This window comes from Triticum urartu, chromosome 2A, assembly GCF_056163025.1.
Source record: "Triticum urartu cultivar PI428250 chromosome 2A, HENAU_Tu73, whole genome shotgun sequence".
Classification (NCBI taxonomy): Eukaryota; Viridiplantae; Streptophyta; class Magnoliopsida; order Poales; family Poaceae; genus Triticum; species Triticum urartu.
This window is the reverse complement of record NC_141874.1, coordinates 532,519,487-532,530,233: the sequence shown is the minus strand read 5'-3', so window position 1 is coordinate 532,530,233 and position 10,747 is coordinate 532,519,487.

The window sequence follows — 10,747 nt, the reverse complement described above, 5'->3', positions numbered from 1 at the left end:
CCTCGACCGGGACCGGGACCGGGACAACCTCGACCGCTATCGTCGGCGGTGAGGGAGGAGACCAACGTCTGCCCGCACGTCCCGATCGGCTGCTGTGCTGTTCTCTCCGAGAGAGCGCCGGCTCCGGAGGGCCTCCGACCCCTTCTTCCTCCCTACGGTATTGTGTCCAAGATGCAGCCTCCCGACGCCGTATTTGCCACATGCCGACGACCCTCAAGTATATATTCCTTCGAAACCTGCCTTGCTCTACTGGCCCAGCTCCCCACTTGGCTTCGCGTGGATCTTTTTCTACTTCCGTCCGCTGTTCCAAAGCCACCTAGACTTTTACTATTATTAGAGGTAAAGCTAGTTCATACATTCGACTCTAAGAGTTGGTTCAAACAGGGAAGAAAGTGGGAAAGCTGTAGCATGAATCTAGGACTTGGTTCTAAGAGGAAACGGGGGAAAGTAGTAGATACTGGCTACCCAACCGGTCTCTTGGTTGAAAAGACGAAGAAAGCATGGTGGATGGCGAAGGGTGGGGGGAGTGGACCTATCTCTTGGTTGAAAAAGGAAAGAAAGTGACGGGTGTTGGGGGACAACGCAAATGAGAATGAGTAGGTCTAGATTTCCTGTGCTCACATAGGAAAATGTCGCCGAGGAGATAAAAAATGGGACAAATGCAGACATGCTGCCTGAGTGTTCACATAGGAAAATGCAGACATGCTGCCTGTGCTCACATAGGAAAATGTCTGCCTCACCACTTTATGCCCTGGCTGTCCCTACGCCCATATCGCTACCGTTCATGTAAAATCACATGAAGCATTAAGCAATGCCACCTAATGACACTAATAAGTAATGGTCTAGTGCCATCGATAAATTCAAGCAATGCAACCATCATTTTATGAAGTGCTTCTGTCTTGCTTTATTTCCCATGAATTGTGTTTTTGCAGTTACACTTAAATCTCACACCGCTAACATTTCTTCATCCCAGTGGAACTGCACAAATTTAATTGCACATTTACCGACCATGTGCTGTCGGATTTCGGGTTCCGGCAGACCCTTGAGGTTCGAACACTGGGGTGCGCGCGGAGATTTCGCCTTCTACCTACCTACACCCCTCCGCCTCGCTAAGATCTACGCTATGGAAAGAACAACACAAGAGACATAGGGCTTATACTGGTTCGGGCCACCGTTGTGGTGTAATACCCTACTCCAGTGTGTGGTGTGGTGGATTGCCTCTTGGGCTGATGATAATGAGCAATACAAGGAAGAACAGCCTCGCGAGGGTCTGTTCTTGGCTGAGGGGATGAACTGCTAGGAATAGTTCAGTCACCCTTCTCTCTCTCTTCTCGATTCTCTCTCCGATTTCGATCCCTCTACCCTGTGGGTGGCTAGTCCTATTTATAGGCAAAGGCCCTGGGCCTCTTCGCAAATATTGAGCGGGAAGGGCGCCAACAATTGGCCATTTTGAAGGGGAACATCTGGTACACTTATCCTGACTAAAGTTGGTCCTCGCCTGCCAAAGGCTCTGGTGGTGACGCTGGCTTGGGCTCCACAATGACTTCCTCCCTGCCGTTGGACTGGTCTTGGTCTTGTTGCACCAAAACAGGTGCATTTGCTTGATGCTCTCGCCTGCGCATGCTCCCTTTGCACCAAATAGGAAAGGAGGACACTGCGCGGGCTGGCGCCCGCCTGGCACCCTTGGTCGTCATTGCTTGCGTCACGGGCACCTCGTGAGGTACCCCGCCTTGATCTCTCCGCCTCCTCGCGAGCCAGCCTGATGAGGCCGTGCCTGAGGAAGCTCCGTGTCGTCCGCCCCGCGAGGCTTGGCCCCTCGCGAGGGTCTTGGGTCTGTGTTGATGAAGATGGGCTGTGCTGGGCCCCCTTTTGAGCCATGCCGCAGGCTGCAGGCAGGCAAGTCTGGGGACCCCCGTTCCGAGAACGCCGACAGTAGCCCCCGGGCCCAAGGCGCGCCCGGACTTGGCCGTGCAGGGAGGCGAAAGGGCAAGAGAGAAGTGCCGTGGGCCCTAACAGCCTACGGCCTTGGGCGCCGCATGGTGGTTGATTGGACGTGGGCGTCTCCACTTCCCCATGGCGCCTCGGCAACTGCACGGATTGGACAAATCCCTGCGTGCAAAGCGGGTCATGATTACCTGCGATCGTGGGGCCGACGGTTGGCCCTCACCGGCTATAAGTATGGATCGGCGCGCGCCCTTCCAGTTCATCCCCCCTTGCTTCTCCTTCTTCTTCATGGCCCCGTCGAGGAGGTTCTTGGCCGCAGAGAAGGGGAAAGCTCGCCAGGTTGAACCTGCCTCTCCCCCGCCGAAGCGCGGCCGAGGGCGCCCTCGCAAACATCCTGTGGCCACCACGGCAGTTCCCTGCGGCCGTGGAGATGATTTCTAGCACGGTGAAGGGCGGACTGCTGCGGCCGAGGGGCGCGCCTTGGTCGCGCGTTCCCCTAGGCCGCGCTTTCGCGCTGCAGAGGTGCTGCCGGAGTTCGTTGTGTGGTCGGCGGAGCCGACTAGCACCCGGCTTCAACTTCCTCGCTTCCTCCTCGGCGAGCTCCCGGCCGGCCTCTGGCTTCAGGAAGACGACTGCTGCAGCCGGTCCTCATGGGCTTCACTAGAGGTCTCCGCAGCCGGGAGCCTGGTCTTGACCCGCCGTTGGCAGACGTTTGCCCGCGCGCGTGGCCTGAGCCGTCGGTGCACCCTGCACTTCAAGTTTGATGGTGATGCCACCCTCTACGTGAGGGTGTTGGGGGAAAATGGTCGCCGCGCAGGGTGCTGCCCTGAGGACGACGACCGCGGCCGGGAACCCAGCCCCAGCGATGACGGAGAGGACAGTGTTCGCGTGATTGGCGGCGCTCAGTGTTCCCCAAGCTTCACCGGTTCTTCTTCAGACGGCGACTCTTCTAGCGGTGGCCGCAGTCAGCCTCCACACCGTCGTACCTTCTTGGGAGGTGGTAGCGTGTCTGCCTGCCGTCGCGACTCGGTGAAGCGTGAGAGGGAGTCTGCCTGAGCCCCGGAGGCAGCTCGAGTCTTCCCTGCAGGCCGGTGTGAGGCGAGCTGCGCCTGATTTGTTCTTTCTTTTCCTTTTTCCTGCGTAAAAAGATAGTAGCGTGGAGCCCCGCAGGGGCGTGTTTGGGTTATTGCTGTCAATCATAGCTTTGCTTCCGTTATCGTGCCTTGCGGCTACGTGCCCGCGCGTGGATAGTTCCCGGCCCCAGCCGTGGGGGGGGGCGACTGACCCAGGCCCTGTGTTCGTGTCGCGGTGCCCGTGGGGCACGGACTGGAGGGGTGCTCCTGTAATTGACCCAGGTCGCGAAACCTTTGAACGACTAGGACAGGAACACTCACGAGGGCGCTCGGCTGCCCCCCCTCGCGAGGCCTTGCATAAGAGAAATCGAGGCAGGAGAGTGAAAAGTCTAAGAACCACAAGCCAAAGACGGCAACAGCTTCAATAAAACTTCGAATGAGAATGAACAAGCCAACTGCAGAAAGCAAATGAAAAAGCCGCGTCCGGCACCTAATCTAGTCTTCGACGTCTTCTCACTAGCGCGGAGCTAAGTGCTGCCACTGGGCGTGGGAGGGAGCCCCAGGGCCTGAGGCGGTGCTCCTGAGACTCTGGGGCGTGTACAACCCCAACTCATTATTACGTGAGAGTGTCACCGGCGGCGAGCTTCACAGGCGTTGGCCTTCTTCACAGGCTCCGGGCCTTTCTTGGTGCAAGCAGGCTTCACGGGCATTTTCCCTCTTCACAGGCTCCGGGCCCTTTCCAAAACGCGACAGCTTCACAGGCATTCGCCTTCTTCACAGGCTCTGGGCCTTTTCCGAAACGCGACAGCTTCACAGGCATTCGCCTACTTCACAGGCTCTGGGCCTTTTCCAAAAACGATAATCTTCACAGGCATTCGCCTTCTTCACAGGCTTTAGGCCTTTTCCAAAAAGGCTAATCTTCACAGGCATTTGCCTTCTTCACAGGCTCTGGGCCTTTTCCGAAAAGGATAATCTTCACAGGCATTCGCCTTCTTCACAGGCTCTGGGCCTTTTCCAAAAAGGATAATCTTCACAGGCATTCGCCATCTTCACAGGCTCTGGGCCTTTTCCGAAAAGGATAACCTTCACAGGCATTCGCCTTCTTCACAGGCTCTGGGCCTTTTCCAAAAAGGATAATCTCCACAGGCATTCGCCTTCTTCACAGGCTCTGGGCCTTTTCCAAAAAGGATAATGTTCACAGCGCCTCCTCACGCATCCGAAATTTGGTTAGATGCCGGAACTCTACGTCCTCGGGTCCCGGCCCTCGAGCTGGTCTCAGCCGTCGCTGGAATGCCAGGTCGCGATGCCGTGGACAAGGCCAGAGGGTGAGGGCTGGAGAGCCAGTAAGAGCCCTGAGTCGCGATGCTCAGGTACCCCCCCTTTAACGTGCAAGTGGTCGGCATGGAGAAGAAGAGGTGCCGTGGACCAGCATCAAATAATCAAGCATGGTGGGTCGAACGCATACCTGGAAATAAATGCAAAAGGGATACATGCCACTGGGTCTGGCCCGAGCGACTTGGGGATGATGCAGCCCGAGGAGCGACTCGGAGATTTTGCCTTCTACCTACCTGCACCCCTCTGCCTCGCTAAGATCTAAGCTATGGAAAGAACAGCACAAGAGACACAGTGTTTGTACTGGTTCGGGCCACCGTTGTGGTGCAATACCCTACTCCAGTGTGTGGTGTGGTGGATTGCCTCTTTGGCTGATGATGATGAGCAATACAAGGAAGAACAGCCTCGCGAGGGTCTGTTCTTGGCTGAGGGGATGAACTGCTAGGAGGAGTTCAGTCACCCTTCTCTCTCTCTCTCTCTCTCTCTCTCTCTCTCTCTCTCTTCTCGATTCTCTCTCCGATCTCGATTTCGATCCTGATCTCCCTACCCTGTGGGTGGCTAGTCCTATTTATAGGCAAAGGCCCTGGGCCTCTTCCCAAATATTGAGCAGGAAGGGCGCCAACAATTGGCCATTTTGAAGGGGAACATCTGGTACACTTATCCTGACTAAAGTTGGTCCTCGCCTGCCAAAGGCTCTGGTGGTGACGCTGGCTTGGGCTCCACAATGACTTCCTCCCTACCGTAGGACTGGTCTTGGTCTCGTTGCACTGAAACGGGTGCCTTTGCTTGATGCTCTCGCCTACGCTTGCTCCCCGTGCACCAAAGAGGAACGAAGGACACTACGCGGGCTAGCGCCCGCCTGGCACCCTTGGTCGTCATGGCTTGCGTCACGGGCACCTCGTGAGGTACCCCGCCTTGATCTCTCCGCCTCCTCGCGAGCCAGCCTGATGAGGCCGTGCCTGAGGAAGCTCCGTGTTGTCCGCCCCGCGAGGCTTGGCCCCTCACGAGGGTCTTGGGTCTGTGTTGTAGAAGATGGGCCGAGCTGGGCCCCCCTATGAGCCACGCCGCAGGCAGGCAACTCTGGGGACCGCCGTTCCCAGAACGCCGACAGTAGCCCCCGGGCCCAAGGCGCGCCCGGACTTGGCCGTGCAGGGAGGCGAAAGGGCAAGGGCGAAGCGCCGCGGGCCCTAACAGCCTGCGGCCTTGGGCGCCGCATGGCGGTTGATTGGACGTGAGCGCCTCAGCAACCACGCGAGTTGATAAAGGAGCGGCATCTGCCTAGGCTTTGCTTTTTGCTTTCTCCGGTTGCTGCTCAGATCCCCTTTCTTGCGCCTCTCCTTCCTTCCTCCAAAATTTCCAGATCTACTTCAACCGCGTGACCTAGGAAGCCATGGTGCTTCGTCAGTCCCCGGCCAGAGCTTGGTACTCGTCTACCCTGGACTCGCTGAACCTGTCGGAGGCGAGCCTCGCCCGGTTGCGCCGGATGGCGGCGGCGCAGGGCATCGATGGGGCGAAGGTGTTCAAGGCCGGCTCCGCCACCCCTGAGGGCCAAGGGAGCACCTTCTATCCGTTTTTTGTAAGCGCCATTGCTGCTGGCCTGGTGCCTCCCTTCTCCGAGTTCTTCTTCTCTGTCCTCCGCCATTATAAGCTACAGGCTCTGCATCTCCACCCCAACTCCGTCCTTCTCCTGGCGATCTTCGCGTATTACTGCGAGGCTCACGTAGGGGTGCAGCCCTCAGTGGCCTTGCTGTGCCACTACTTCTTCCTCCGGACCTCTCGCGGCCTTGCTTCCTCGTGCGCGAGCTTCATGGCGTACGGTGGCGCCATTGCCATTTCGAACCCCGGGAAAAGGATTGAGGGCTTCAGGAGCAAGTGGGCCTTGGCAGACGCTGGGCGCATCCACCCTTGGCTGATCTTGCCAACGGAGCAACCCACGAGCTCCAGTGATTGGGGTCGAGCGGAGCTCGCGGACGCCCGCGCGAAGCTGGTGTTGGAGAAGATGGACGCGGATCTGAGGCCGGCCAACATGGCGGCCACGAAGCTGACCGGCGCGTCGCTGCTGAGGGAATTCCTGGAGCACCATCTAGCTCCGCTTTGGCAGTACTCACTTCCGATGTGGAGGCCCCATCCGAGCCCCGCAGCCTTGGCCGACGAAGATCTGGCTGCGGTCCTCCAATCTCTGGTCGGGGGCGATGTGGCGAGGTTGGAGGGCGCTCCTACGCCCTTGTTCCTCCGCACGACTGGGAGCAGGTAGTGGAGTCCATGCCCGTCTTCAATGGGGACGGGCCCGTGCCCATGGATACTCCCGGGGAATCGGTGGACGTGTCCTCCGACGACTCCAGCAAAGAGGAGGAAGGAGGGGAGCAGGAAAAAGGGCCTGACTCCGAGGCGACTAACGGAGAGTCGAGGGGTCCCCTCCCCCGGCGCAGGTCCCGTGCTCTCCGCATCTCTCCGAGCGATGACGACGAGGATGATGATGAGCAGGGCGTCGGGAGCTTGCCCCCGATCCCGAAGAAGGACAGTTCCGGGCTGATCTCCCGCGGGTCTGCCCCGGCCCCGAGGCAGACCGTAGACGCGCCTTCCGCTGCCGAGCTTCCCAAGGTTGACCCTTCCAGCCGGCTTTCAGGCTTCAAATTTGCCCGTAGGCTGCCTGAGCTCACTGGCGACGACCCAAAAGCGCTTGATTCTTGTCTTAATTTCTTGTTTTGCTTCTGAGGCTTGACGTCCACATCTCTTGGATAGGCTGGCGCCCGTAGCAAAGAAGCCGAAGGGAGCTCCTGAGGTTCCATCCGTGGCAGCGCCTCTGCCCATGAAGGAAGGTGACCGTGACGCACGGGCTTCTCCTGCCCGGTCGTCCTCGCAAGGCCTGGCTGAGCCGGCTAGGGCGAGCTCAGCCCCCTTGGCCCAAGTGACTCCCGATGTGCCTTTGCCTGCTGCCGCCACTACAGCCGTTGGGGCGCAGCAGGCTCCGCCTCAGGATGTTGTGGTCGCGCTGCCGCTTTCTCCTCCTACTCCACCGACTGCTGTCTCTCCGACTCCTCCTGTCGTTCTGGATCGTGCTGCTCCTGAGCTGGACCTGCTGCGGCAGGATGTTCTTGGCACGGACCCTCGCTTGGTGGCCGGGTGCTTGGAGCTGGCTTCAGGATGGATTTGCTCCGACGCTTCGATTCGGGCGGCGCTGGTCCAGGCCTCGACGGCTTGCGATGAGGAGAGGCAGGCCTTCCTTGAGGCGAAGGCTGCTCGTGACGCAGCCCTGGGGGAGGTGGTCGACGTCCGTGGTCGCTGCAAGGCGCTGGAGGACGAGCTGCAAGGCCTGCGGGACCAGCTTGCGAAAGAGGCCCGCCTTCGCCAAGAGCAGGAAGAAGGTGTGAAGGCTCGCGAGGCAGCCGTCAAGGAGAGGGAGGTCAAGCTCAGGAGGAGCCGTGACCGCCTAGGCGTGCTGGGGCAGGAGTTGGGGGCGAGGAAGGTCGAGCTGGATGACAAGGCCCAAGTTCTTGCCGAGGACCGCGCGGCCTTCGCGGAGATGGAGGCGAAGGCTCGCTCCTCGCTGAGGACTCTTTACGACAGCGGCCTGGAGAGCCCGCTGGCTGGCGCCGAGGACGGCCCCGCCAAGCTGCTTCCCTTCCTGGTTCGCGCTCTTGAAGATGTCGCCCTTGGCCTTGGCCCCACGGCCGAGGCCGAGGCGCGTGTCCTGTCTTCTGCAGCGCTGACGCGGGTCCTCACCCACATCTACCTTCGCGATCCCGGCGTCGACCTTGACAGCCTGCTGGAGCCAGTAAGCGGCGAGCATGCCGATGCCGCTGCCGAGGCCGTGAAGGGTCGCGCGGAGGCTCTGCTGGGGAAGTTCCGGGCCTTCAGCACCAAGCCAAAGCAAGGCGCTGCCTTCCCCGCTGCTCCATGAGGCGAACCAACTCCGCGCTGCTCCACCGCCGACAAGTGACTCCATTGTGGCTCTTGTCCTGCCTTTAATTCCTGCACATGTATCATGCCTCGGGGAGGCGTTTAAACGTGCGTTTGGCATTGAGATAACAGTGTGGACTGTAATATTTGCTTTTGAATTCCTTGAAATTTACGCTTTTCCTTCCTACTTGCTTATGTTCTACGCCGGCAGAGCCCGGCCCCACGCATACCTCAGCCGCCGTTAGCCCCGACCGGAAACCAGGACGGGACCAAGGAGTGAGGGGCTACGTGACAAGTTAGGCTCCTGAGTCGCGATGCTCAGGAGTCCCCCTTGGCGCACGAACAGCAAGTAGGGTGTCCCCCTTGCTACTTGAATTCCTTGAAATTTGAATTCCTTGAAATTTACGCTTTTCCTTCCTACTTGCTTATGTTCTACGCTGGCAGAGCCCGGCCCCGCGCATACCTCAGCCGCCATTAGCCCCAACCGAAAACCAGGACGGGACCAAGGAGTGAGGGGCTACGTGACAAGTTAGGCTCCGGAGTTGCGATGCTCAGGAGTCCCCCTTGGCGCACGAACAGCAAGTAGGGAAGTGTGATGTGGGTGGATCTACCATTCTACATCTACAGAGCCCGGCCGCGTGCATACCTCAACCGCCGTTAGCCTTTTTGAACTAAGGAGTGAGGGGCTACGTGACCAGTTAGGCTCCTGAGTCGCGATGCTCAGGAGTCTCCTTTGACGCTCAAACGACCTTCGTACCTTGGCTTCGCTCGGGGAGAGACGTGCGACGAACCAGGCCCGGGGGGGCCTGGCTGGGTGGCGTGCGTCTGGGCGTGACCCAGGCGCAGCCCCCGTGCCCAGCCCCCTCGCGCGGCACTCCCGAGGGGAGACATTATGATGAGGCTAGACACTGAGCTCTGGGCTCCCTGAGGTTGATGCGGCCCGGGGGCCACCCTCAGTTGTTTATCACCAGCGCGGAGCATAGCGCTTCCGTATGTGTATGGGCATAGCCGCTCCTCGGCAGTGTCGTCAACTAGCGCGGAGCATGGTGCTTCCACTGGTATGTGGGAGGGGGCTCCCCTCCGGGAGGAGCCCCTGGAGCGTGTACAGCCCCGCCCTGACACGTGGCTGGCATGGTAGGGCCCGGCGAGGTGTATCCGGGCACCCGTGAGCCAGTGCGGGAGTCACGGGGCCCTACCTCTAGGCGGGTTGCGCTTGGGACTAGGCCTTATCTTGTGATGTGTACCTGCAAATTTGGTTAGATGCCGACACTCTACGTCCTCGGGTCCCGGCCCTCGAGCTGGTCTCAGCCGTCACTGGTATGCCAGGTCGCGATGCCGTGGACAAGGCCAGAGGGTGAGGGCTGGAGAGACAGTAAGAGCCCTGAGTCGCGATGCTCAGGTACCCCCCCCCTTTAATGTGCAAGTGGTCGGCATGGAGAAGAAGAGGTGCCGTGGACCGGCATCAAATAATCAAGCATGGCGGGTCGAACGCATAGCCGGAAATAAACGCAAAAGGGATACATGCCGCTGGGTCTGGCCCGAGCAACTTGGGGATGATGCAGCCTGAGGGGCGCCCCCAACAAAGTAAGCTAACAGCATGAAATAAAAGGGATACATGCCGTAGGGACGGACCCACGCGGCTTGGGAATAATGCAGCCCTGGGGGGCGCTCCCACCTGGAAATGAAACTTGAAAGATGTCACATGATGATGTTGAGGACGAAGGAGTGTTGGTGTAGTAGACTCGGTGGGCTGCTGAAGCCGGTCCTCAGGAGCCCCCAGGCCCAGGGGCATCGGGGGGCTCCGGAGGCGCTGGTGGCTCCTCGCGGACCATTTCCATCTCCGCCAGGGCTGTAGAACGCCTGGCCTCTTGAGCCTCCATGATGCCCCTCATGAGGCGCTGGTACGTGGCAGGCGCGTTCGGCAAGCCATAAGGCATGTGAACGTAGCTGTGGGGTGGACCTTCGCAGCGCCCCACTCGCGAGGGCCAGAGGCGCTCCAGAGAAGCGACTCGATTGAGCCCTGGTATGTCGATGCAGACGCGCAGCCCACCATCCTCGCCTAGATGGGGAGCCACAGCTGGTAGGTGGCGACCGCCTTTCATGACTCTTGACTCCTGTAGCTCCTGAATGGCCTTGCCGACGAACTCCTGAGGGTCTGCCTCTCCTTGCCTTACTCCTTCTTGAGGGAAACGTGCTTCGAAACACGCCTCCATGTGGTGCCCAAGCGCCTCCCTCATGACCTTAGCCAGGTCGGTGGCCCTCCAGGGGAGAGCCCCCGAGCCCTGCCTGAGGAGGGCGCCAGGTGCGCTTTCCTATGCGATGGAAGGAGGTTCCCCCTGGGCAGGCGCAGGCCCTGAGGGGCCTGCCTCTTGAGGGGCTAGGCCGGACAATGTCTTCTTCTTCTTGGGGGCGGTCTCGGGAAGCCTCCTGCTTCCGCGATCCGGGTCTTCCAGTGATGCGGCCTGAAAAGCTCGTTCCAGGGAACACACCGCGTCCTT